This window comes from Emys orbicularis, chromosome 10 (assembly GCF_028017835.1).
Source record: "Emys orbicularis isolate rEmyOrb1 chromosome 10, rEmyOrb1.hap1, whole genome shotgun sequence".
NCBI classification, from domain to species: domain Eukaryota; kingdom Metazoa; phylum Chordata; order Testudines; family Emydidae; genus Emys; species Emys orbicularis.
Window position 1 is genome coordinate 88224372 of NC_088692.1, and position 25520 is coordinate 88249891.

Sequence of the window (25520 nt, forward strand, 5' to 3'; positions counted from 1 at the left end):
AGGCGCCCAGCTCTGAGGGCAGCGCCGCTGCCAGCAGCAGCACAAAGGTAAAGGTGGCGTGGTGTGGTATTGCCACCCTTACTTTGCCGCTGCTGCTGCTGACGGCGACGCTGCCTTCAGAGCTGGGTGCCCGCCCAGCAGTCGCCTTTCTCCTAAAGCCTCTCATGCCCCCCAGAATACATTCTGACCCCTCCCCTAGTGGGGGGAGCACCCCTCAGTTTGAGAACCCCGGAACTACATGATCCCCCAGTGTCCCTTCTGGCCTTGGAACCTATGAATCCTGTGAGGTGCAGCCATTCCTCTAAAGAACCTGACATCAATAGACGCAAAGGCTACTCAGCTCAAGATGGACAGCAGGGCTGACTGTCGAACCACCAGCAGAAAGTCCCAAGGCTAGCCATTCTCTGAGAGCGAAAATGGCGTCAATGAAACTATGTTGTGGAAACAATTAAATCTGGCCTACATCCCAGGGGCAGACCCAGGCCAATCAATCAGAACTACAGTTACAATTGCATGCAGTTTTTAAAAGGAGACAGTCACTGAATTTACAGCAAGCATTACTTACACGGGATTAAGTGCGATTTACATTTGTCTCTATTACATGGAAGAACTGCACAATGACCCTTGAAAAGGCCCCTTGTTGGGCCACAACACCATCCCTTCCATGTATTTCCTGCACCTAATGAAGACAAATGAATGTTAGCTCAATCTGTTCAAGCAATTGCTACCGTGAATTTGGGCTTGTGACTCGCTTTGAAAATGTACATTAATTTATTTAGAGAGCAGCTGTCATATAGAAAATGCAGTTGTTTGATGACTCCACTGGTGTTACTGGAGAATCCCAAAGCACCTAAGGGTTTGATTCTGATCACAGTTGTTAGTATTTAGATTACTGCAGCACATAATGGCCCCATGGTGCTAGGCGCTGTACAGACCTGGAACAAAATGATGGTCTCTGCCCCAAAGACTTTACAAGGCAAGTATAAGAAAAGAGACAACATCTGGCTGCAGACAGCCTGATGGGGAGCCCAAGGAAACAATGAGCGGCTCTTGGTCAGCAGGACAGGCAGGCTCAGCACACCAGGGGCCTGGTCTCAAGGGGTTTTTTTGTAGGCATCCTGGCACAGGTGAGTTTTATGGAGGGATTTGAAAGAGGCCCGTGAGGTGTCTTTGTGGCTGTGTATGGGGAGCACCTCACATGTGTGAGGGGCCACGTGGGAGACAGCAGGGAGGTTCTTGTTTGTTTACCAAGTGGGGGACGGAGGCTGACATCCTGTGCTGAACAGCGCTCAGAGTCTCTCAATCCAGCGTGAGAGATAATAGGGAGGGTGGCGATTTCTGCTGGTTTTACATTAGTGGACCACACCTGTGATGGCGTCACACCTAATTTACACCAAAGTCAAATGAGGCTCTGTGTCAGCCGGCGGCTGGAGGGCTGAGGCTGGATTTCCAGGCGGAGGTGGGGGTGCTGAGCACGTCTGAAAATCAAGTCAATAGTTCCTTAGACTCAGGTTCAATGACCTAATGCAGCTAGATTCAGTAGCAGTGGCCAGGAGAGATACTAGTGTAACACAATAGAAGTAAACACATGGGGGTTCTCATTAGTATCCTGCCCTGTGACTGCGAACACGGGTAAGATAGCACATGCCGGTCAGGGTCCCCGTATAACTGTATGGGGAAGAAACAAAGCAGCAGAATTTTCCCTTCGACATCCTGGGGTCTACTCAAAGACCCATCGACGCAAAGCTGAACTCTGCCCAAAGACTGAAGGCCAGTCTCAGCCCTAAGATGCATGTGCAGTTATGCGCCCCCTTGATTTCACTGGGCCTTGTTGGCATGCCCAGAATTTAGTGCCAAGTCTCGCCGCCTCCTTCTGCCGAAGTGTACAAAGAAAATGACACTAGAAAAATGCTAACGCTGAGCCCTATTAAATCAGAAACAAACCATCTGCTTGCCTGTATCTATGCAGAGTGGAGAACTGCCACATATGCTCCCAGCACTATATAAATAACCAATTGGTGCAGTAAACCCACCCACACTGACTGGTTTCCTCCAGGCATCTTTTCTGCAGCTCCCCCTTTTCTTCTCTCTTCCAAAGCTCAGGAGGGCCACTGCAGTCCCAGGGACATTTGCCTACTCCTCCCAACCCCAGCACAGGAGCAGAGGGCCAGGCTGGTGCATGGTCAGTGTGTTTCTAGCACGGCCTCTTGCGCTTCACTCTGAAAACATGGCTTGGCTGAAAGCGGTCATCTGATTGCCCAGCACAGCTCTCCCAGAGGCCATCCTAGCAACACCGACAATGGGCAAGGGGTTGTGGAGGAAAAGCTGTGGGCCCCGCATGGCTCAGTGGCCATCATTTCAGAAACGTTCTGGGAGGGGCAAACCAAAGTCAGGGGACAACTGCTCCCCTTCCCCCCTAGTGACCGCTGCCCCGGTAGCCAGGCACCATGGCCAAGCCGATGGCCTGCTGCTTGATGCTTGGGTAACTACTGTGCATTGTCTCTGTGCCACACCCTGCTGACTCGTTTTATTGCAACCAATAGGAGTGCAGTATGCAAATGAGCATCGAGTGCAGTATGCAAATACGATGGGCTTGTCTTCGCTGCACTTTTGTAATGGCCAGTTAACGATTCCGTCTCCCCAAGGCAATTCCCAAAGGCCCATCGCCTTCGGGCAGATCGAGCACCCTGCAGCCGTCCTTAAAATGGTCTGGCTTGGCTGCTCAGCAATCGTAGTGCACCTCCAAAGTTCTTGGTGACTCTGTAATCCCCAGCCATGTAGCAGCATTCCCTTGGTAAACGCACTTGGTAGTTCATTGGCTTCCAGCCTAATACTATGTTGGTGCCAAGCAAGGCAATTAACAATTAATTTTTGCCAGTTAACTCAAGGTACTTAACACGCTTGTATAGGGTGGTGTGAATGCCACACATGTGTTCTGGGTTCTTTACCCTATGGATCAGTCTGATTGGTACTCAAGGAATCTGGAGGGCAAAAGTCTAGTGAAAACGTTTGGTGCATGTGTTTTCGTATGTTGTTTTATGTCCCAGCCATCACTGCATGCTATTCCTATAGGTTTATGAATATTCAACACTCTACCCATGAGGGGATTGTCCAGTTCTGCTGAGCACACACAAAAAGTGCTGATACACTTTAGCTCGGGTAAGACTGAGGAGTTGGCCCCCTCCTTTTTATTGTGCTGGTATCTGGAACACTGGCTATCTAGACTGATGCTATCTAGGCTGTGTAGCTCCCAGAATGCAGTTCTGTGCAACCTTTTATTGAAAGTATTAGGCAGGTGATAAAAATGTCATTGAAGATTTGCTCATGTTTTCTAAACTGTCATTAAAAATTTATAGTCAGGACAAACTGTAGAGGGGAAAAAAACCTCATGATTTAAAGCAAGTATCTCCATAAATTAAAGAGCTTTGCTTTTTGAGGGTGGTCCATACGGCTAACTGTTTGCCAAAGCGCTGGGTGTTCAAAGAGTGAAGATCACAAGGTTAAGTGTTAGGAAAAGACGACACAAGGAATGTGTTTAAGAACTCGGGGCAGACGGCGAAGCAGTTTTCTTGCCTCTGCCCCTGTGTCTGCAAAGTCATCTGCAGTGGAACTGTGCTGGGTGGGTGGTGGATGGGCTGGTTAACCCGAGCTGCCTCCACTGGGATACAGAGCAATGGTTTTGAGCTGAGGAATTTTCAAGTTCCTGTGCAGATAAAAATCATTTAGCTTGGCAGCTGTGTGGGTGCAGGACGGTGTCACAAAGGCACAACCAGGGGGAAGGTTGTCACGCCTACTACGGCCCCTTTGCTCCACAGTTTAGGCAAAAATGGTGGTGCGTGGCTGGCAGAGCAACACGATAGCATGCCCAGCCTTGTCTCTGACAGGGGTCAGGGCGGAGGCAAAGGGGCAACAGGACAGGGATCTACTGTCTGTGTGTTTTCTGTGGCTCACCAAGCGCTCCGGTGGGTGCCATACAATGAAGACTGCTACCCATCCTTCCATACTGATTGTCTGACTCCAGCCCAGTAGGAGATAGCGGGAGCCGTATTTGGAGAAAGGCGCAGGACTAGGCAATAGCCTTGTCACTGAGGGCACAACCAACATTAACTTTAACATACTGGGCAAATTTGGCCCCATACGAGACCAGTGGAGTTACAGCTGCTTCCACTGGGGCTGAGTTTTGTCCATTGGGCTAATTCCTCAACACTCAACTATCAGGTCGAAACAGGCCGGGTTCCTTAGGGCTAGTGGATTCTAGTCCTGGCTCTTCCATTGGCCTACTGGGTGAGCTTGGACAAGTCACTTTCCTGCTCTGTGCCTCAGTTTCCCCATATGTCAAATGGGGTTCATGATACTGATCGCCTTTGTAAAGTGTTTTGAGCTCTCCTAAGGAAAAGCACTCTATAAGCACTAGCTCTTATCAACACTTCTCTGGCACACAAGCCTTAGTGGAACGTTTATTGGACTCACAGCATGGACGTCGTTATGTTGCTTTCCGTTGCTGCAGCCCTTTGGAAGGCAGTTACCCATCACTCATGTGGAAGGAACATTCAAATAAAGGTTAAGAATCAATATGTGCAACTGCAAAGAATAAAGCTTAAAAAAAAAAAGATGTTAAACTGCTGTAAATTTTCTCTTCTACTTTTTTCTCTGTTACGTTTCAATCCCCTGAATTCCCTTCTGCAGTGTTAGGCCTGAAAACATGAAATAAAGTGAGCAAAACATGCGTTGCGAGGTGCTGGATCTTGGCCCAATGGTAAGCCATGATTCCTGCCTCTTTCTGGTGAGCCTTCCTCTGGTTAGTGGCTGCTGATGGGAGAAGTTAGTTGTTTAAAACATCCAGCAAAAGGGATTGAGTGAAGAACTGTCGATGCTGAGTGCAAATTGATGCATTATGGCAACTCTGCTTGGGAGTGGGGGCAGGAAGAGAGAAGCCAGTGGAGTGTTAACGGCTAGTGAGACCAAGAGAACTCTGCAAAGAAAACGGGGGGGGTTCAAAATATTTTTTCCTTATGGAAATTATACTGGCGGGGGGAGGAATTTCCCATGAATTTCTCACTCTCTGGAAGCCCCTGATACTCAAACATTAGAGATAGTACTTTGTCCTGCTTCTAGGAAATAACCTAAAACCCACAGTAGCCAAGAGCTCACAGGTTGCTGGAAATTAGAACCCCCCAACTGCTTTGTGTTCTATCCTAAAATCAAGACCCTCTTCCCTCGCCCCTCCCTCCTCCTCCTCCCCCCCCCCCCCCCCCCGGTTTTCCAATGTGTTCTAGGTTTGGCAAAACAAGTTCTTCATTCAAGTTCTCCAAAGTACATGGCAAAGGCAGGAAATTGCCCTTAGCCGAGTCCCGCCACTGGGCATTAGCAAGGCAGCATTCAGGGTCACTGGCTGAGCTGGTGGTGTAGGTCCATTTCGATTTCGCTCAGAAGCAGCAGTAAGTCAGTCATTGACTGAATGAAGCGTTTTAATAAGTGAGCTAAGTTAAAGTTGCTCTCTGGCATCCACCCTTTCTTTTCTGCACTATTTTCTCTTTGTAATTTTTCTTTTCTAAAGAGAACTGTAGTGAAAAGAAATAGGACCCTACAGCCTCTAGCACGTCCGTTTCAACCCCGCTCCTACTACACCGCAATCTAAACAGCGCTGGGGCACATTGGTATGAGAACCCTCCCTTGGGGTTGTTGGAAGAGTAATCCAATGAGCATAAGCAGCTAGTGAATGCTAATATAGCTTTTGAATAAGACTTAAAACCAAGGTCATGTGTAGTTTTCAGAGAATGCCTGGTCATTTTCACTAGACCAGGGATGTTAGCCCTGGTGTCTTCCTGGCCAGATTCCACCCTGCCTACTTACAATTCCCCCAAAGTTTACATTGTATATTGAACACCTGACCTAAAAGGGTTTTGTATTTCTGGTGTGCGTGGCAAAAGAGCATTCTACCCCAGAAGTGGGTGCACTTCAGATACGGCCAGAGTGATTTTCATTCGAGCTTCAAGTGGAACCGCCCATCGAACCCCACTGCAAACTTTTCTAAGGGGGAAGGGTGGGCAAAGGAGATGCACATCTGCCTCTGTGGTGGGGACTCTGGATTAGCGTCAAAACTATCATGGCTCTGGCTTCCGATCCATTTTGGATCAAGCACAAGGGGCTGGAAGTCTTGCAGGGCCAACTGCTGTCCTGAGGGTATCTTGAACTCTATTATAGGCTAAGCTAGGTCGAGCCAGTTCCAGGTACCAGGCAAAGCTGTCGTCGTAATAGCACGTATGTGTCTGTCAAAGAGCTACTAGGCACAGAGAGGTGCCTAGAAGCTGCTTCTGCAGCTGTTTCGATGTCTCCCCTACGTTTTGAAGAGCCTCGTCTTTGTTTCATGAAAGTTACGCCTTGTGTTCAGGGATCCAGTGGTGCCCTCCTTAGAGCACAGCCTCGCTTGCAACACGCCCACGTCTCACATGCGCCATTCCCGTTAACTGACACACACAGCTCGAAGAGGAACAGAATCCTTGTGTCTCATCGCCCAGTACAGGGCAATCTTACATTAGGTTACTTGACTGTGTCCTTCTGTCATGGCTGAAGGGCGAACGGCTCCTCAGACCCCCTTTCACACCCTCTCAGGCCTGGCTTCCTGCACCTCCTTCTGGGTGCAACCGCTTGGCCCAACCACTCTTCGACTGGGCCTCTGGGCTGCAGCTGCCTGTGTCTCAGCCCCGTTAGTGTGACAGGCCAGTGGCGTGGGGTACCTGTGAGCCCTTTGGCTCTGGGGACCTGGGACCAGCAGCTGGTTAACATGACTCAGAAACACTGCTTTCCAAACAAAGCATTATCGAGTCCGTCCCCCACAGGTAGCAAGCAGGTAGCGCTAAGGGTTAAACACCAACAGGCCTCTAGGCCTGGGTCTGTCTTACACCTTCCTCTCTGCAGGCCAGCTTTCGTAAGCGCCCCAGAGCCCAGGTAACCCCCAGCTCCGTCTGGGAGAAGCAGGCTGTCCTGCTCCTTAGCCCGCTCTCTGTCTGCATGTCCTCTCGCCAACCGGGCAGCTTTTGCAGATGCTCCCTAGGCAGCCTCTCCCAGCACACCGCCCCCCCCCTCCCCTTTTCTAGGCCCTGCCATCCTTTGGTGAGTTAGCGTTCCCTTTGCTTGCATCACAGCCTTGGGGCCTCTTCGTGGCCTGTTGTGTTTGCCTCTTTGTTGGGCTGGCTCAAGGGTTTGGGTTCCTTAACACCGTTCACACTACAGTAGGTGACCCACCATAACCATACGCAGAGGCGTGCCCCATAGTCAGCACAAATAATCCAGCAAGTTCCCAGTTCTTCACACCTTCATGGACCTGAGAAGGTAAGTGCGCTGTGCTCGGCGTGGAGACAGGCTGTTGTTATTAAAACAGAGAAACCTTCCGATGGGTTTGAGAAATCGAATCCCAGGTGTCAAGAGGGCCTTGCTGACCTGGCTGAAGCCAGGGTCTTCCCCAAGTCTGCGGGGTGAGCGAGAAGGTTTGGGCAGGTCGGAGCTGCACAGCTAAAGAAGTGCGCTAGGCGGACGAGGTGAGAGCTGTGTGCGCGCGCTGGGACGTGTCAGAGACAGAGAGTGAGTAGAGGTCAGGGAGGAAAACCAACAACAACCAGCCCCTAAAAGAGAAATGGGGGGGAGCCTTTTCAAGAGCACCCAGGTGACCTAGGAGCGCAACTCCCTTTGGTAAGCAATGAGGCTTGTGCTCCTAAGTCCCCTGGGCCCTTTTGAAAATCCCAATCAACCTCTTTTCCTTTAGAAAAGCTCTGTGTGTGGGGGTGGGGAGGGCCGGGGGCAGAGGAGACAGCATCCCCCTGATGGTATTGCCTTTTGAAACCATTGGTTTCCTGGGAAGAACTGGTTTTTAGGTGATGCTCACTTACTATTTGCAGCAGTTTGTCGAGCATTGCCTTAGAGACACAGATACGATGCATCTTTAAGCCCTGAGCCAGCAGGCAAGCATGCCATGGCCATCTCACCTGGTGTTTCAACTGTGTCAGTGGAAACAGCCCCTTTACTCCTGCGCTTTTTGCTCTTCCCCTTCCAATTGAAGGGAGTCTGTTCTTCGTGGCCCTCTGGATGCACTCGTTACCCACTTCCCTGCAAGAGCCGGGGCGGTTTTTTAATTCTGCTGAGTGACACCAGGACGGCGTGTTCAGCAGAGTGCATCCAACCAAGGCGTCCTTTACAAGAATACTGCACAGCACAATGGCGCCAGCAGCTAATAAAATCTGACTCTGCCTTTGGCCTCATTGTAACACATGCTGTAATAAACAGAGAGCCTTAAAAACACCCTATGTTAATGCGAAGGGAGACAATTGCACACGGGATTAGCCATAAACTGCACAGAACGTCTCCTAGCCAGGTAACATCAAGGGTAAACTCTGGCAGAGTCCAGCACAGCGGTGTGGAGAGCACATCTTCAGCCAGAGGGCATCCATCCAAAGCCCACTGGAGTCAATGCATGGCAAGCCTCCCATTGACATCAGTGGGCTGAAGATCTGGGCCTAGTTGCTGTGTTGCTCATAGGCCCAAATCAATCTTCATTGGGCTCCCCTCACATGCTGGAAGTTAAGTAGGTGCTTGCGAACCCCGCTGAACTGGGGAGTGTACGGCTCATCTGAATAGTGCCCACAACTGAGCCGTCTATCCGCCCATGGCTTGCTGCAGTGAAGCTGGGAGGACGGGGAGCATATTGCACGAGCGTTGGCGGTTTCCTGTGGCAGACAAAAATGCTCTTGATGTTTGCCGTCGCATCTATTTGTAAATGCAAAAGCCCACGCTGGCATGTATAGAGCAGGTACTCCTGTGCCTCGTTACCCATTTTCCTTCTGGTCCAGGCAAATGCAGGACTTTGGAAAACGTTGGCCCTAAGCCTTTCCCTAGCAACTTACCCAGCTTTCGGTGGGCTCTGTGTGACGGCGCGTACAAGGAAAGCACCGTGCACACCCAGGAAGGCGTGCCGCGATGCTCCGCACACCACAGATGCTGACGCTGGGGAAATGAGTGACCTCCGTTCCTATTAAAATCACGGCTGCAGCCTTCAGAAAAGATTGGCTTATGAAGATCATTACATTGAAAACAGCAGCTATGAGCGGATGTTAAATCAGGGAGCTGGACGCCTTCAGCCCTGGCTCTGCGTACTCTTAGCAAATTCCTAGGTAACATGGCACCATGGTATTCTAGCGTCTAAAGGCGTCTCCAGCTCCTGCTCCTGGATCTCCTGGCCCCGCAGCCCCCCGCATTCAGCGGCACTGCCGTTTGCCCACTGCTGCGGCCTTCCCCTTTGCAAGCGATCGCAGGCGAAGGAGCAGTGCGGGGGCTCTGCACCACTCCTGCTTTTATCTTGGCTGTGATATTACATTTTATGCTTTGACCTTTCAGGCTTTGATCTTTATCTTTCTTTGAAACTCTGTGTGTGTGTTTTTTAGCAACATATTGACTTTTTACATTTCTTAGCCTACCAGAGCCCAAGTTGAAAGCCGTCAGTGCCTTCACGGTTTATTCAAAGGTAATAGGAGGGCATAAATAATCCAAGTGTGCTGCGGCAGGCTGTCCTTACAAGGTGAAGACAGCGGCTTAGAGGCCAGCTTTCAATATGCTTGATGGACAGCCTTCATGTTCACTTACGCCCATCCCCCCCTTCCTTCTACCCTAAGAGACGCTCGAGTCACCCTTCCTTTGAACGTTTATACCTTTTCATCTATTTTTAATAGCCACACTATCAGGGAGATATTAGCTGCATGAATTTAAATAGCATCTGTGGATGAGGAGCTCTCCCGGTCTGTGCAGCCAGTGCCCCTTGTTGCGCTCGGATAACCAATATGAGACGCAGATTGATCATGGCTAGCTGGGAAAGTGCCACTAGCCAAATGGATTCCTTTGAGGGGAAATCGGCCTGAGGAGACGCATTGCTGAGACACACCTTTTTGGTTCCATGTTATACTGTATTATTTGCATTACAATAGCACCTACAGGCCACAGCTGAAAACAGGGCCCCAGGGTGCTAGGCGCTGTACATACTCATAGTGAGCCATAGTTCTTGCCCCAAAGAGGTAAGCAGACAAACCAGAAGGAGGAGAAACAGCGGCATAGAGGAGAAGTGACTTGCCCATTGGAGCAAAGACAGCGAGAGACCCCAGACCTGCCAAGCCCCACTGCAGTGTGTTAGCCACAGACCACGCCGCTTGTCCACAGGCTACCACCTTGGTAACGCATGGATGGATTTTCCATGGTCTTGCCGTTCCAAGTCAGCCCATTGGTGGCTCAGGGCTAGACAGTGTTGTTTAGCCATTGCCCCCGGCGATGGCCTTCTGGGAGGTTTTCTGTGCGATGCCTCCAGGAGCTGTACACTCACTACTGCCCCCCCACCCCCCCTGCGTGGGGCTCAGCTTCCTTCCCCGTGCCTAGCCAGTCAGCCCTGCTGCGGGCTTGTGGGTGAGGGGGCAGCCATGGCCCCCATCGTGTCTTTGTGGGGGAGTCACAAAGCTTTTAAGGTGCCTAACTCTCACAGAGTGCAATGGGAGCTAGGCACCTAAACCCCTTTGTGAATCCCATCATTGCAATTCTCCCTGGCCTGTCCATGGGCTGTGCAAAGAGGGGAAGTGCCTTGCAGTCTTCCCCCAGGCCACGCACTTGGGCCAGGCCCCGCGGAGCAGCAGGATAAAGCCTAGGCTGGCAGCGCTGCTAACAAGCTGGTGGGTGCAAGACGCGGACGCTCATCCCGGCACTTGTTGTGTTTAGTTACCAGTGGAACCAAATTCCCACTAGGCGCCACGCCCAGCCCATTCTAGCAGGGCCTGACCCACACACACTCAGTCCCCTCTGCTCTGCCTTCGCTTCACTCAGGCTGAGTGTACGTAGGTCCCCACCCTGCTTATTTCCTCCTAAGGCCCCATTTCAGGAGAGCATGTGCTTAACTTCATGCTTATGCTTAACTCCCACTGCAGTCAATGAGACTAAGCCCTGAGGGTTACAATGAAGCACACGCATACGTACCTTGCTGAGTCAGGGCCTAACGCCTAACCTGTATTCTGGCTACTGCCTCCAATGGGCGCTTGGTCAGAGGCTGGAAGGTGAGAGTAAAAGTGAGCGGGGCCATCAGCATCTGGCCCAGAGGGGAGAGAAGGGGCCCTTGATCCAAACCCGGCCTCACCCCTCCAAACTTGGAGCAGGTTCAGCCCAAAATCTCATGGCTCTGGTTCCTAGCGGGAATCGGGACAGCTAGTGACATCTTGCAAGCGTTCATGTCTGAAGGCACAAGCACAAGGACTCTGGCGTCCCCCACAGCAGGGCTTGCAATGAGCGGCCAAGCCGGATGCTAGCTTTTGCAGGCCTGGCACCTTGGCACTAACTCCCTCTGTATGGTCCTTGGGCATGCTGGGGGCAGTTGCCCCTGCGCTTATGCAGGGTTTTATCCAGTATGCGAGCAGTGGGTGCACCTCAAGAGTCTGGAGCTGCCCTGGGAACAGGTAAATCTGTAGAACTTTGGTTCTGCAGCCTGGGTTCAAAGTGCCTCAGTGCTCAGAAGTGAACAAAACGGAGGGGCCCATTCTTAGTCCTAAATACCCTGCTAAAATGCCAGCAAACCTACACATTTGCACGCTCCCTCTCCCCCGCTGAGGACGTACACCACCTGTCTTTTTTCTAAGCCAGAATAGGTGCATGTAACAGCACTGCAAGAAGTTGTAAGGGCCCCATGCAACGATCAGGGCTCAGTTGTGTCAGGTGCTGTACATAGAAATAACCAACAGGATGGACTTGGCCCCAGAGCGCTCACAAGCTAGGTGTCACACAAGACACAACAGACGACAAACAGCATGTGTGCATGGCGGCGGGGCGGGGAGGGAGGCTAAGGGCACAAAATACAGCATTAAGCCGACGCCCTCAGCTCATCACATATCTAACCTGTAACAAACACACCCCTCACAGCTGCTCCTTGATGTCCCCTGTGCTACTGTTGTGCTTTACCTTGCTGGGGCCCCTGCCACAGACCCGGGATTTAAACATACCCTCAGCTGTAGGAAAATGTGTTCTGGTTCGCTCGGAAATAGTTTCTTAGCACAAATCCATCAGCCACTTAAATGCGCAGAGTTCCACAGTCACTTAAATGCACCAGCCACTTAACCGCAGAGTGTATTGCCCACTATTAGATTGCGGTAACGAGCCGTCATCAATAACAGCCAGCCGTGTCGCCAGCGCTCTGGCTCTTGGAGGTAGGCTGGGCAGCGGAATAATATATTTATCTACAAGTGAGGGGTAAGGCCATAAGTCCAAGTGAGCATTAATGGATTACACCCCTGCAAGCCAGTGCCTGGTCTAGTTATACAGCAAAAATTGGGATAATAAAACAGCTCTTCGTGTCAAAATGTAATTAAACCACTTCTATATGCCTTGAGCTCAGCACCGCTGCTGTGTGCTGCCAGAAAGCATTTTAAAACTGCTGGGCCATTGGCTTGGATGCTGCGGCTCAGACAGTGGCTGTGGGGCTGGGAGGGTGACGCGCTCAGCTCACAAATTAACTGTGCCGTCTTTCCTGGTATGAACACACGGCCAAATTCCTCGCCGACGTACACTCCCCCTTGTACCCTCACTGCCGCGGTGCACCGACTGGCCCAGTGCGGTGCACTAGCCCTGCAGTTATACATAATGGGCATCGACCGAGCCCGGGCACTGGCAGCTCCCTCCTGAGCGTTGGCTACGCTGGGGGGCTGGAAGGGACCCGCCTAACTTAGCCCTCTACGTTCCAGCAGCTGCGCAGTGCTGCATGCTATGGCCCCACCAATGACAGGGCCTTGCCCAGGCCCATTGAGACACATTTGGGGCCCTGGCCCATCATGCACAGAAATAACAGCCTTTGAGGGCAGCCCTGAGTTTGGGGCCACACTACAAGCCCCCCCGACCCTGATCAGCCCCACGGCCATAACCCTTCCCTTCCCACACCCACTGCAGCATGAGCGCCTCCTCAGCGGTGCCTGCACCAGAGGGAACCTCGCCAGCCCCGATCAGGGCTTTTAGGGACCCTGTAAGCCGCTCTGCTCCTGTGACCGGGTGTGAGGGGCCTGGGGCTGGGCACAGGGTGAGGGCCACACCCGACAGCCTCGCATGGCTAAAGAACTGCTCTTGTTGCGCAGTGGGGTGAGTGGGTCACCTGGGTCACTCCCCTTTGTGCTTGTCGCGTGCGCCTTGTGCTATTTGGGGGGTGCCATAAAGCCGCAGCAGCTGCAGGCCAGGGAGCACATGGGCAGCTCAGGGCTCGTTACACAAGGGCAGGGTCCAGCTGGGTGGGGGGGGGGGGGGGCGAGTGCAGAAAAGGGTTGGCTCCAGGAGCCATGTTGAGCCAGTGGGGCAGCAGCTGCAGTGGGATGGCTCTACAGGGCTAGAGTGTGTGTACTGGGGGGAAATTTCTGGGGTTGCCCCTGTCTGGATGCTGGGGGTTGGCAAGATTGGGTCTGAGCTACGTTACAGACGTTGGTTGCAGACATCATAAGCAAAGGTGTGACCATGGTTAATTTACCTTCCAGGACTTTCGATGAGCTGGGGGAGACGTCAGTTATTGTGTCTGAGGGGAAAGTGAGCAAGCGCGAGGCACTCTCAGCTGCGCATGTGCGTGTCCTCACCAAAGCCATGTGCGGTTCACGGGCTTGCTTCTGCTAGAGGCAAGGACTTCAGGCCGGTTAGCCTGCACTGTAGCCTAGGTTAGCTGCACCCTGCTCCGCTCTGGGTGCAGGGCGTCAGGGTAATACATGCTCGTCGCTAATTGCTAGGTTTAAGTACAAGACATGTATGTTAATTAATATTTTTAGCATGTCGCTCAGGGGTGCGGGCACTGAACCGACGCCACATGCCGCAGTGAACGTGCAGTGTTGGGGTTGGCTGCACTCTAGCGGCACAGCAATACAGCACTGCATGTACAGCCATACTGCACTGCACGGGGCCACTGTCGCGCCACAGTGGAGCCGCTTCTTCCATCAGTGGAGGGGGGTTTTCCACCTCGCTGAGAGGAATTCTGCCAGCCCTGTAACTGCATCTAAAGCGGGGGTTAGGTCAACTTAACTATGGCGCTCGGGGCACAACATTTCCCCCAGCACCGAGCGAGGGAGCTAGGCTGAGGACAGTTTGATGAGTACGACCCTTTCAATAGACTCGTGTTTAGTACTTGCATTGGAGAAATGCACTATTAATTAACCTCGCAGCAGATGCTGTCAAATTGACATGCATGAAATCCAATTATCAGCCAAGGTAGTTCTTTATTAGCATGCTACCTTGCTTCGCCTCTGAAATGTGTCTTACAGTAGCGTTAGGGTTGGTCTCAGCAGTACAGCAGCAGAAACATGGGAAAATCCTCTGGGGATATGGCTTCACTAGCCGCTGGATCGGCGGGCAGCGATCGATCCAGCGGGGATCAATTTATCGCCTAGACGCGATCAATCAACCCCCGAGCGCTCTCCCGTCGACTCCTGTACTCCAGCGCCATGAGAGGGCAGGTGGAGTTGACGGGGGAGCGGCAGCAGTCGACTCACCACGGTGAGTAGGTCTAAGTACGTTGACTTCAGCTACGTTATTCACATAGCTGACGTTGCGTAACGTGGATCGATCCCCGTCTCCCCCGCCCACAGTGTAGACCAGGGCTGGGAGTGTTACCATCTTTGCTCTTCTCCTTCAAACATTAATTCACCATCCCTACCAGTTGTGGGTCTGAAGCCCCCCACCACCACCACCACTTTCTCATGCCTCTGAAGAGCCTTCAGCCTCTCTTCCATGGCAGATCTGCCTTCACTATGGCTCATCAGGTCTCAGAGACGGCTCTAGTCCCCAGAACCCATCTAAGTCAGACCCGCCCCATTTTCAATACACTTGACTGTATTACGTTTAACGCAAGAGAGGATGTGCATGAGGAGCAGTGGACAGCTGGGGCTCTAGTCTGGAGTAATTAAGTTAGACTATTTCCCTGAAAAACACACGCTAACGAGCTAGAGTTGTGTTTCTCCTATTCATGCTTCCCATGATAGATGCAGGTAGCTAATGCACTACCCGCGTAATGAGCTAGATTTAAAAAGACAGAGTGGTTATATATGCGCGAGAAGCATGACATTCTTATGCCAGAGACTTTGCAAGTCAACATAGGCCAAACCCCACGGCTTAAACACTGTGGGGCCATTGTGCAGAGTGACTCAGGCTTGGTGACTGTGGCAGTGTTGTGCATTCCTTCGACGCTCAACTACTTCATTCTCAAAACTCAGTCAGGTACACAGAGACTTGGGGACTCCAGTTACAGCAGCACCGCCTAGTTTTCACTCAGCCTTGATGGAGAGAGTGTTATGTTCCTGTCACCTTTCCTGGGAAATTAACCCCTTAGGGAAATGAACCAGCACTGTCAGCCAACCCTGAAAACCTCTCTCCTGCTGGTGTTGAGTCCACTGGCGAGAGCTGAGTGGCGCGATAGAGGCCAAAAGGATTTTTCAGAAAAGGCTGAAGCCTTTTTATCAGGAGCGCCGCCAGTTTTGCCACCCTAGGCGGCGGAAGGTCCCACCCCCGAAATACCGCCCCCGACAGAGGCAGCGGAAGGTCCCACCCCCGAAATACCGCCCCCGACAGAGGCGGCGGAAGGTCCCACCCCTGAAATACCGCCCCCGACAGAGGCGGCGGAAGGTCCCACCCCTGAAATACCGCCGATGACCGGGGCGGCCGAAGATCTGGCCGCCACGGTTGCCGCCCCCCCAAATGTTAGCACCCTAGGCGCCTGCCTAGGTCGCCTAATGGGTTGCGCCGGCCCTGCTTTTTATTCAAGTGATCTCGGTGTACAATTTGTAACACTCTTACCACCAAGAGCCAGCCAGCACTGTGTGTGAAGTAGGCTTTGTGGGTGTAGACACAATGCTGGCTTCCCCACACAATTTAGTTAACATACTTTGTTATCGAGTTGCAGCTCTGAGCAGCAGCGTTCCCAGATGCTGACTCTACCATCAAGGAAGGAAACAGTTGGGAAAGAGGGGGAGGAGAGGCCCCACATTTTTCCTTGGCTTAGGGTTAGTTGGAAAAAAATAATGGACATTGGTTGATCAGTTTCAGTAATGATTACAGTCGTGTGCATAGCTATCTACTAGGAACTGTGCCGGCATCAGAACAAGGAAACCCAGGTACTCTTCGTCGCATATTCCTAAAAGTGTTTCCTAAGCTCAGGGTGGCAGCCTCAAAGCACCCTGATCCTGCACTCCCACACTATTCTAAATTAGTGTAATAGAAAATGACTAAAGGCAACGCCCTCAAAAAGAAACGCTGAGAGGGATTTTCTGCGCATTGACCACTAGGCTTAAATTTGTTCGAGAAACGATGACAAGGCACAAGGACACATGCCTGATATTGATGGCAGCTCCCTGGTGCCCAACACACGTGAGGAATTGTGCGCAGTAAGTTTAGTCTAATGGAAACAGTGCAGCTAACTGGCCACGAGAGCCAGAATGCCCAGAGGTTATCTGTTGCCTAAACGACAGTCATGCCCTCAACGTCCAGAAACCACGTCTAATAGTTTCGATTCATTAACTGGTGTCATTTGAACTTTTGCACCCTGTTCTTACCCTCTTTCCTTCCTCTCCACTGCCTTACAACCTGTGCACACTGCCAGGGTATAATAGCAGGGGTGTGTCTTCTAACACGGCCAGACAGGCACACTGATGATTAGGAGATCATTGTCTGTTTGCATGAATAGTGACTACATGTCAAAATGGGGCCAGATTATTTTTGATTTCAAATCATGAGGTTCCAAAGTAAAAATTCAAGCTATTAAATTCCTGTCCTTTCCAGTCAAAAGCCCCTGAATTTTAGAATGCAGAGGGAGATTTTTCAAAGACACAAATGAGTGTTAGACACCTAATGCCCACTGAATGTCAGGGTGAGACCTTCCCCCATAAATCATAAGAACAAGACGAAAGCAATGTAGGTTTTCATGATCATTGCTGTCATTATTAACCAGATTGCTGTTAATTTTGTGCACTCACCATTCCTGCAACAATGGGTTATAGGCCACTTTCTCAGATGGGTCTCTGCTCATCTTCCACTCAGGAATGGGGCTATATGCTACCCAGCTTTTATGCTGACATCTGCCAGGGGGTTTTACAGGTACAAATTCTAACACTTGTGCATGCAGAAGTGATGGAAGTGTCCAAGGGGACAGCCACTGCACCTGCAAAATGTGGATAGGATATGTATAGTTTTGTGTGGGCTGGAAAGTTACACCTTCAGCCATAGGAACAATACAAAAATGGACTTTTGCACAACAAGAAATGCAAACGAAATCCAGCTTCGGTGAACTCCAGTCAGCGAAGCCCTATGCAAACAAACACCCGCTCACCTTCAGCTACATGAAAACACAATCCAAGTTCCCGTAAACCAAACACACTGTGAATTGCAAACTTAGTCAAAGCAAACACCATCAGAACAGGCTCTAACACAGTCAACAAAGCGAGCACACTCCACCCATCGCCAAGGATGAAAACTTGGGCAATCCTGCGCTGACCGTTCTGAAACAGATTAAACAACGCAGCCGTGAAATGGCTACTAGTGGAAAAAGGATTGGAGGAAAGCAGAAGATACCCAAGTAAAACATGCTGTTAGAAGCCTGCCTGAGCCTGAGGCGATGACTACACTTAAAATGCTACAGCTGCAGCACTTCAGAGTAGACGCTTGCTTCAGCGAAAAATTCACCCCCCGGCCCCCAAGAGATGTAGTTAAGCTAAACTAACCCCCGGTTTAGCCAGTGCTAGGTCAACAGAAGAATTTTTCTGTCAACCTAGCTACCGTCTCTTGGGGCGGTAGAGGACCTACTCTGATTGGAGAACCCCTCCCCTTGGCATACGTAGCGTCTACACTGAAGCACTACCGTGGTCCACTTGTGCCATTGTAGTGTTTTAAGTATAGATGTTGCCTGAGTGAGCACTGAACCAGTGTGATGTTAGAGGGAACTGTGCTGGGTAGAGACTGGCCAAGGGGCAATTTGTAGGACAGATGTAAACCACAGGTCCTGACTGCTTGGGCTCACTAAAATGCTAGATTACATGTCACAAGAGGGCCTTGGCTACGCTTGGTGTCTTCCAATTCCAACATGGGGACTGAAATTCACCTGCCATGCATTTAAGCTGTTGTATTCCACATCAGAGGGGGCTGCTGTCTAGTGGTGGGTGAAATGTCTGAGCGCCTGCTAGAAAGAAGTAACAATGCGCTTCATGGTCTCCGCGCCGCTGGCTTTTCAAGCTCCCAATTTACTCCAGAGGGTGAGCAGCATGTTGATAATTTTATCATTCTCCTTCGCTGCGCCCAATGTTGAGGAGGAGTGAGATTTCAAACACACCTAATGGGACTTTCAAGGGAACATGAGCTCTTAGGGTATGTCTCCACAGGAACTAGTCACCCACGGCTGGCCCATGCCGGCTGTTTCACTGCTGTGTAGACTTCCGGGTTCTGGCTGGAGCCCAGGCTCTAGGACCCTGTGAGGTGGGAGCTGGAGCCTGGAAGTCTACACAGCAATGAAAGAGCCCCACAGCCCAAGTCAGCTGGCACAGCTCAGCTGTGGGCATCTAGTTACTGTGTAGACGCAGCCTTAGGCACTTTTGAAATTTGTACCTGTAAACGCAGGCATGTGACCAGCCAGGATGGCACCTCGCACCTGAACACACCGGCGAGGGGGTCAAGTAGAGCTGGAAGGGCGCCAAGCCCATTGAATGAATCAACTATGTGCCCTGGGATTTCAAGGGCTTGACTGGGTAGGAGTGGGGCAAGATGGCATTTATCAAGGCCAGAGAACAGGATGTTGCAGTAACTGAGATGCAAGATGATGAAAACTTGGATGAGTTTTAGTTGTGTGGATGGTCAGGAAAGACCATATCATGGCAAGGTTATGCACAAAGAATCAGCAAGATTTACACATAGCATGGATGTGAGGCCCTAGAGAGAGGTCTGAGGTGATGCCCAGGTTGTGGCTGGGGGACAAGCAGGATGATGGTGTTGCCCACGGTAATCGAGAAAGGAGGTAGCAGCAGGGGTCTGGAGAGTTTAACCATGTTGAACTTTAGCTGGTGGTGTTGGAGCGACGGGGCCGAGGTTTTAGTTTGGTCAGAATGAGGTGGGTCTGGAGTACAGATAGAGCTGTGAGTTGTCAGCACAGCAGTGGTAGCTGAATGTGTGTTTGCAGATAAGCTTATCCAGGGATAAGATGTGGAGGAAGAAAAGAAGGGGACCAACAGCAGAGCCCTGTGGACCTCCACAGAAGGGGTCTGGAGAAGAAGCCTCCAGCGGACACGCCGAAGGAATGAGCCGCAGTAGGGGGCAAACCAGGAGAGGAGAGCCACAGAAGCTCAGGTAGGAGAAGATTTCCAGAAGAGCGTGGTCAATCAAAGATGGCTGACGGGTCAAGGAGGACGAGGGTGCAGTGCTGGTTCTGAGCTTTGGCTAGGAAGAGGGCATTAATGACCTCGGGGAGAGCAGGTTCAGAGGTGCGTGAGGGGTGGAATGGGAGCAGAGGAGCCCCAGATGGTGACTGTAGACAGCACGTTCAGTGAGCATAGAGCTGACAGGGAGATGGGGTGGTAGCTGGCAAGGCAAGGGGGTGAAGGGTAGGCTTTTAAGATGGGAGCGATTAGAGCATCTTTGTGTGGGGCGGGGGGAGAGCCAGAGGAGGGAGCGATTAAGGAGAAGAGCAAGGGAAGGGATGAGAGTGGGCACGAGGCAGACCAGGAGATGGAACGGGATGGGGTCATTGAAGCAAGTGGCGGGGACAGAGCAGATGAGCAATTTCTGCATGTGTGACAGGAGACAAGGCGAGTGTTGTAGAAGGGGAAGGAAAGGGAGGCGAACCGCAGGGGAAGGGGACGTATTTATAGGGATAGTTTTGCCGATAATTCAATGTTAGCACCAAGTATAGCCAGTCATAGCCAGCTGGGGTGTGGAATCCAAGACTCCTGCCCAGTTCCCCACTCATGAGACAACCCAGCCTTTTTCATTACAGTGCTTACCTTGGCTTTACAAAGAGAATTGGGATTTTCCATGGACCAAACCATCCACTCTATGGACCAGCCCATCGAGCCCAATATTCTGCTCTAGACTAAGGCCAAGAGCTGCTACTGCAGAAGAAAGTGAAAAGTGCCCAACTATGCACCGACCCTCCTCCCACCCTCGCACCCCCCCCTCCCCGTCCCACTTTTTGGCACGCCTCTGTGCCTTACATAACTGATAAAGAGCTTACTGTGGGCTTGATGCTCCATATGGTCTTTTTCTTGTGCATATAATCACAGGGCTAGTGGAGCCTTAGGGTTTGATTAGTTAAGTCAGCAAAACAATCAACAGCTTCTGGGTGTTCTCCTAAACTGCTCCTCTCACTAGAGCTATTTTTAGCTGTGTTTAGGTTGGCAAGTGTTCGACCATTTTCAGTTTCAGTTGTGTGCGAGCATGAGCGAGTCGTGTTATCAGCTCGCCCATCACAAACCCAGGGTGTGGAGGGTTTTGCATTTTGACTTTTATGTGCAACAATAAAAACTTGCATCGTAGCAGAATGTTGGCTGGTCAAAATTAGACACTTGAATGCCGAAGGGTTGTTTCATCTCAGCTCAAGAGCAATAATGACTCTGTTTTTTACAAGACGAATTGGTGACCAGCCAACTTCCTCTGGGGCAATTCCTGTGTCGTGTTGAGCCCGCTGGAATTTACCTTTTAAAAAAAATAAAGGCGGGGGGAGGGGAGTAATATTCAAACGGCCCCATTCATTACAACATGCTCGTTAGTGCAGAGATAGAGCCAAATTGTTCATCAAAAAAAAGCTCTCACTTTTTTTTCTAAGCCAACCACAGCCTAAAAGAAATATTAGGTGCATACAAGCACATTATCTTCTAAAAGCCCAGAAGAGTGATGGATGCTCTCAAAGAACAGGGCTCGAGATCTAGCTTAAAACAAAAATTAATACAATCTCAGCCTCTGCCCCCAAAATGAAACCCCCGCTGAGTGTGTGTAGTGACTGTGCTCATTTCTCTCATGTCCTCTCCCCAGCGCTGCTGCGTGGCTCACCAGTTGTCTTTCAGAGTTAGCCACAGTGGCCCGGGAACCTGGTGAAAGCACAGGGCAGGGACTCGAAATGGCTGGGTTTTGCGGGAAATTGCTATTGAAAGGCTCGATGGCCAGCAAGGGTCTCGCTTTAACCAGCGCAGAATGGGGGAACCCCTGCCACGTTAGGGACATTAGCAGCGTGTGCAGAGAAGTTAGGGGTAGTGGGGGGGAGCCCCATGGCACGGGTAGCACTGGTTTAACAGCTCATCCAGCCGCCAGTGGGGTGCTGGCTCATGCGCTTGTAAGGGGGTTGGGCACAGTGTACTAAGGACTAGAGTCATAGCAGGACTTCGCTGTCTAATAACCACGTCAGGTGCCGGAATCCCAGAGGCAGGCCCCAATGGGATTCACAAAGGTCCACTCAGCTACCACTGAACCCTGACTGCGCCTAAACTCGCTCAGCGCCTACGTGCTTGCAGTGAAATTCCCAAGGCACATACGTTTCTTCCTGTGCCCGCATGCAGTGCCGCCCCGCGCCGGGCAGCCAGACGCCCAAGGCCTGGAGTGATTCGCGAACTAGGGGAAGAGAGGTGCTCCTCCGCCAAACTCGCCGACAGGGCCCACGCTCAGGCCTCGCCTGCCAGCTTGGGCCCCAGCCAGGGGAGCGGGCAGGGGAGGGGGACCTCCCTCAGGTGAGGGACCAAGCCCCTGGGCTGTGGCAAATGCTACAGTGGCTGCCTCGGCCTAGCCAGTTGAAGCCGCTCTGCTGTGGATAGTAAATAAATGAAAGTCATTGGAGCAGGGGGACTGTATCCTGGGTCTCCCCCACCCAGCCCAGTGCTCAAATGAGCAGGCTGCAGCTTGTGCGGGCTCTCTGGCACCATGGCTCTCTCTGTATTTCTCCAGGGTGGAACAGCTTCAACAGGGGCGACTGAGGCAGCCCCTGCAGAATATCCCATAGCCCACTGGTTGCAGCACCGTTCCACTCCCTTCTCTCCCGCAGGCGGAGGGGGAGGGATTTGAACCAGGGCTCTCCCCATCCCAGGCGAGTGCCCGAACCACTGGGCTAGAAATTAGGATGGCGCGCCACAGCCTTCCTCCCCTCCCAGAGTTCTTGCTAAAACAGCCTAGGTGCCGAATGCCAAGCGAGGGGTTGCATCCGAGAATCCCGGCCAAAGGGAGGCGCCTGTCTCAGTGAGGGGCCGGGATCAGCACACACCCCTCGGCTTGGCACCTCCCGTTGGCTAGCCTAGGTGGCCCCTTGCCTGGCATGCTGGCTGTGCAGAGCTCCCAGCATTTCAAGTGGCTACAGCAGGATGCAATTGATCACCACCAGTCCCTGTGGAGCCATCCCCGCTGCACCCAGCAGCTCCCCCGCCGTGTGTGCGCTATGCTCCGCCCTGGCCTTCCATCGGGCTCCCCTGCAGGCACTGAGCATGCTCAGGAACTCTGAAGCCGCTGCTGTCCTTAACTCTGCCCGTGCCACGCCAGGTTGGTTTGTGAATCTAGTCCCAAGATCTAGTCACTTCCACCTCCAGCAGCTCTGCCAAATTCCTTCTTTGCTGATGGGTTTTTCCAACAACGCGCAAAGCATCACTAGTGGCGGGACTCATGTGGCAAGGGAAATGAAACTGCCCAGAAGTAGCTCTGGTATGAAATTAATAAATACTGAAGAGATAAGCCTGACAGCTTCATTACTTGACTTTGGCTGTCCACCCATTATTAAAAGGTGGGATTTAACTCGCAGGGAGGCATAGTGCTTGATGCTCATTTGTAAGGAAGCTGGGTGCCCTCGGAGTGCTTGTCCTGGGAAGAACAGAGATCACAGACCCATCCCAGGAGAAGGAGGCCAATCACTTAGGACTCCTTAGAGGAGGCACAGCTCCCTCTCTCTGTGTCAGTGGGGGGATGATTTCTGAAGGCATCCGCATATGTGGCAAAACCAGGACCCACGTTAGGAAAACTGCAAACTAGCAAATCTTGGAAAATGCAAAGAAATCAAGGCAGGCGTATTAACGGTAGACCCCAAATTCTAATAGCCAATAGAAGGCAGCGAATGGGGGCCCAGCCCTGCAAAGAGGGGGTTACTTACCTGTAACGTGGGCAGGAGGCACAGAGCTTGAATCCTGGTGTCTTCTGCATAATCCAGATACTAGGTGTGGGTAATGGGGTTGGGAGATGGGGGCAGAAAACAGATTCCCCCAAAGTCCAAATCCTACAAAAACTCCTACTAAAAACGAAACTACGTAAGAAACAGTCGAATAAAACCAAACTCTATACAATTTCTAAAACATTTTTCTTTTAAGTGTGTCAGAGACAAGAGGACACTAGTCACTCCGACTTGGACCATGCGGCGGAGAGAAGGAACTGGAGAAGCAGTCCATCTTCCCTGCCGTTTAGCTCCTCGGACAAAACCCTGACGTGAGGCAAGGGCATGTGCGCAGACCAACAGTCATGGCTCCTTTCAAATCCTCCAGCTCGGGCCACATGGTGCGCATGTGTAACCCCTCAGTGGAGTACAACACTCGGAGACCCTTTCCTTACATTAGCAGGCCTTCGTCACATTGCCACTCCGATTTCCCACTGTGGCACCAGCGGTAGCCATCCTGAAAGCCCTAATGTAGGCAAGGCTTCCGCAGCAATTTTTAACGCCATAGCGAATAAATATATGGAGATATACCTATCTCATAGAGCTGGAAGGGACCCCGAAAGGTCATCAAGTCCAGCCCCCTGCCTTCACTAGCAGGACCAAGTACTGATTTTGCCCCAGATCCCTAAGTGGCCCCCTCAAGGATTAAACTCACAACCCTGGGTTTAGCAGGCCAATGCTCAAACCACTGAGCCATCCCTCCCCCCTAAAATATGGAACGCTTCACAAATTTGCGTGTCATCCTTGCGCAGGGGCCATGCTAATCTTCTCTGTATCATTCCAATTGACTTGCTCTGAACAGGTTTATTGGACGCCATGTTGAAAGTAGCTGCAGGAGCCGTGTCTCTGCTAGGGCATTCATCATTGCGCATGCTGATGCAACAGCGGGGACATTTTAAAAAAATCTCCCGAGTGTCGATAAGCCCTTAGGAGTCACTGAGCTTAGTGCCCTAAACAAGAAGATGCGCCATCAACTCAGTGGACTTGGGCGGCACATTCTGAGCCTGCACTTGGATGGCGTCTAGGACTCTTAGCGAGCGGTCAGTAGGGGCTGCACCCAGGAGAGACCCTGCCTCGCTACCCACCTTTCTTTCTAAACGTGCTCCAGAATGCTACTCGAGGCTGCTAGTGATCCACTTCAGCTGGATGTTCTATCCACAGACCCACCATCCCGCAGCTGGTTCGGCAGCCATCCTGCACGTTAGGCGGCTAGTTTTGATTGGTCCCTCACCACCTGTAGGGCGCGTCAGAGAATGGTAGACGCAGGCCATTAAGGCTACAGCGTCATTAATTCAACCATGTCTCCACGCAGAGTTTTTCACTGGTGAACATCTCACCGCTGACCAACTACGAGCTAGAACTGTACTGGTAGGAGCTAGTGTCTCCGACTGCGGGAGCAGAGTTTTTTGGACCTTCACACGGATGCTGGACAAGACAAGCTTCTCCAACTCAACTGCAGTCTAGCCATGAGGCGTTTATGCCTCCTCAGCACAATGCAACTTGAAAGATGTAGGGCATACATTTTATGACCCTGTAGTCTGATCTGCTGCATAACATAGGCCATAGAAACTCTCCCATTGATTCCTGCACCACGCTCATAAGTTCTGCTTGAGCTAGCACAGATCCTTTCAATACTCAGTGGCGTTTTTAATAGAGGCAGGTACAGTACATGCTGGCACTTGTAGGAAACCACCATGACCTACAACTCCCAGGCTGCAGATAGCCTTTATTTGTTCTTGGCTGAGTTATAAACAGTTCAGCAGGTACTGGAGATGTTGGGTAATCAGTGAACTGAACGGCTTGTGAATTGAAAGAACATAGTTTTCTAGCTCAGAATTGGCAGGCAACTCCTTGCCAACTACTGTACTTGCTCCATGTAGCCAAGAAAAAGAGAAACACTTTTAATGTGTGGCATTATAGTATGTGGTTTTACTGTTTCAGGTGATGCAACATGTCCTCTTGTAACATGAGACAATTCAGTGAAAATGTGTAGCTAACAAAAGCAACTTGAATACTAGAGGCAATGCAGCATTCACTAACAAGGAGCTTTCAGCACCAACACATGGTCATTAAACTTGAAATCAAGTCAGATTATAAACTAATGTGGGGGGAAAAAAATACTACAACCGGAGGACCACAGCCCAACAATTTCAGTTTGTAAAACCTGCAACGGTATAGATGGTGTCAACCCAAGCCAAATGAGAGGATAGTTGGAATGAAACCCAGGAGATTAAAATAAACAAGTGCATCCACACACACAGCTTCATTGCTGCATGGCAAAATTGTGTAAGTATGAGGAATGTCCAGTGTGGCAGAATTGCCGAAAACACAGTGATAT

At 51.3% G+C, this 25520-nt stretch overlaps 1 pseudogene; it reads right to left on the reverse strand.

The window, feature by feature from the left end:
- Positions 1–23889: 23889 nt before the first annotated feature.
- LOC135885213 (U6 spliceosomal RNA) lies at positions 23890–23990 on the reverse strand (annotated as a pseudogene).
- Positions 23991–25520: the final 1530 nt, after the last annotated feature.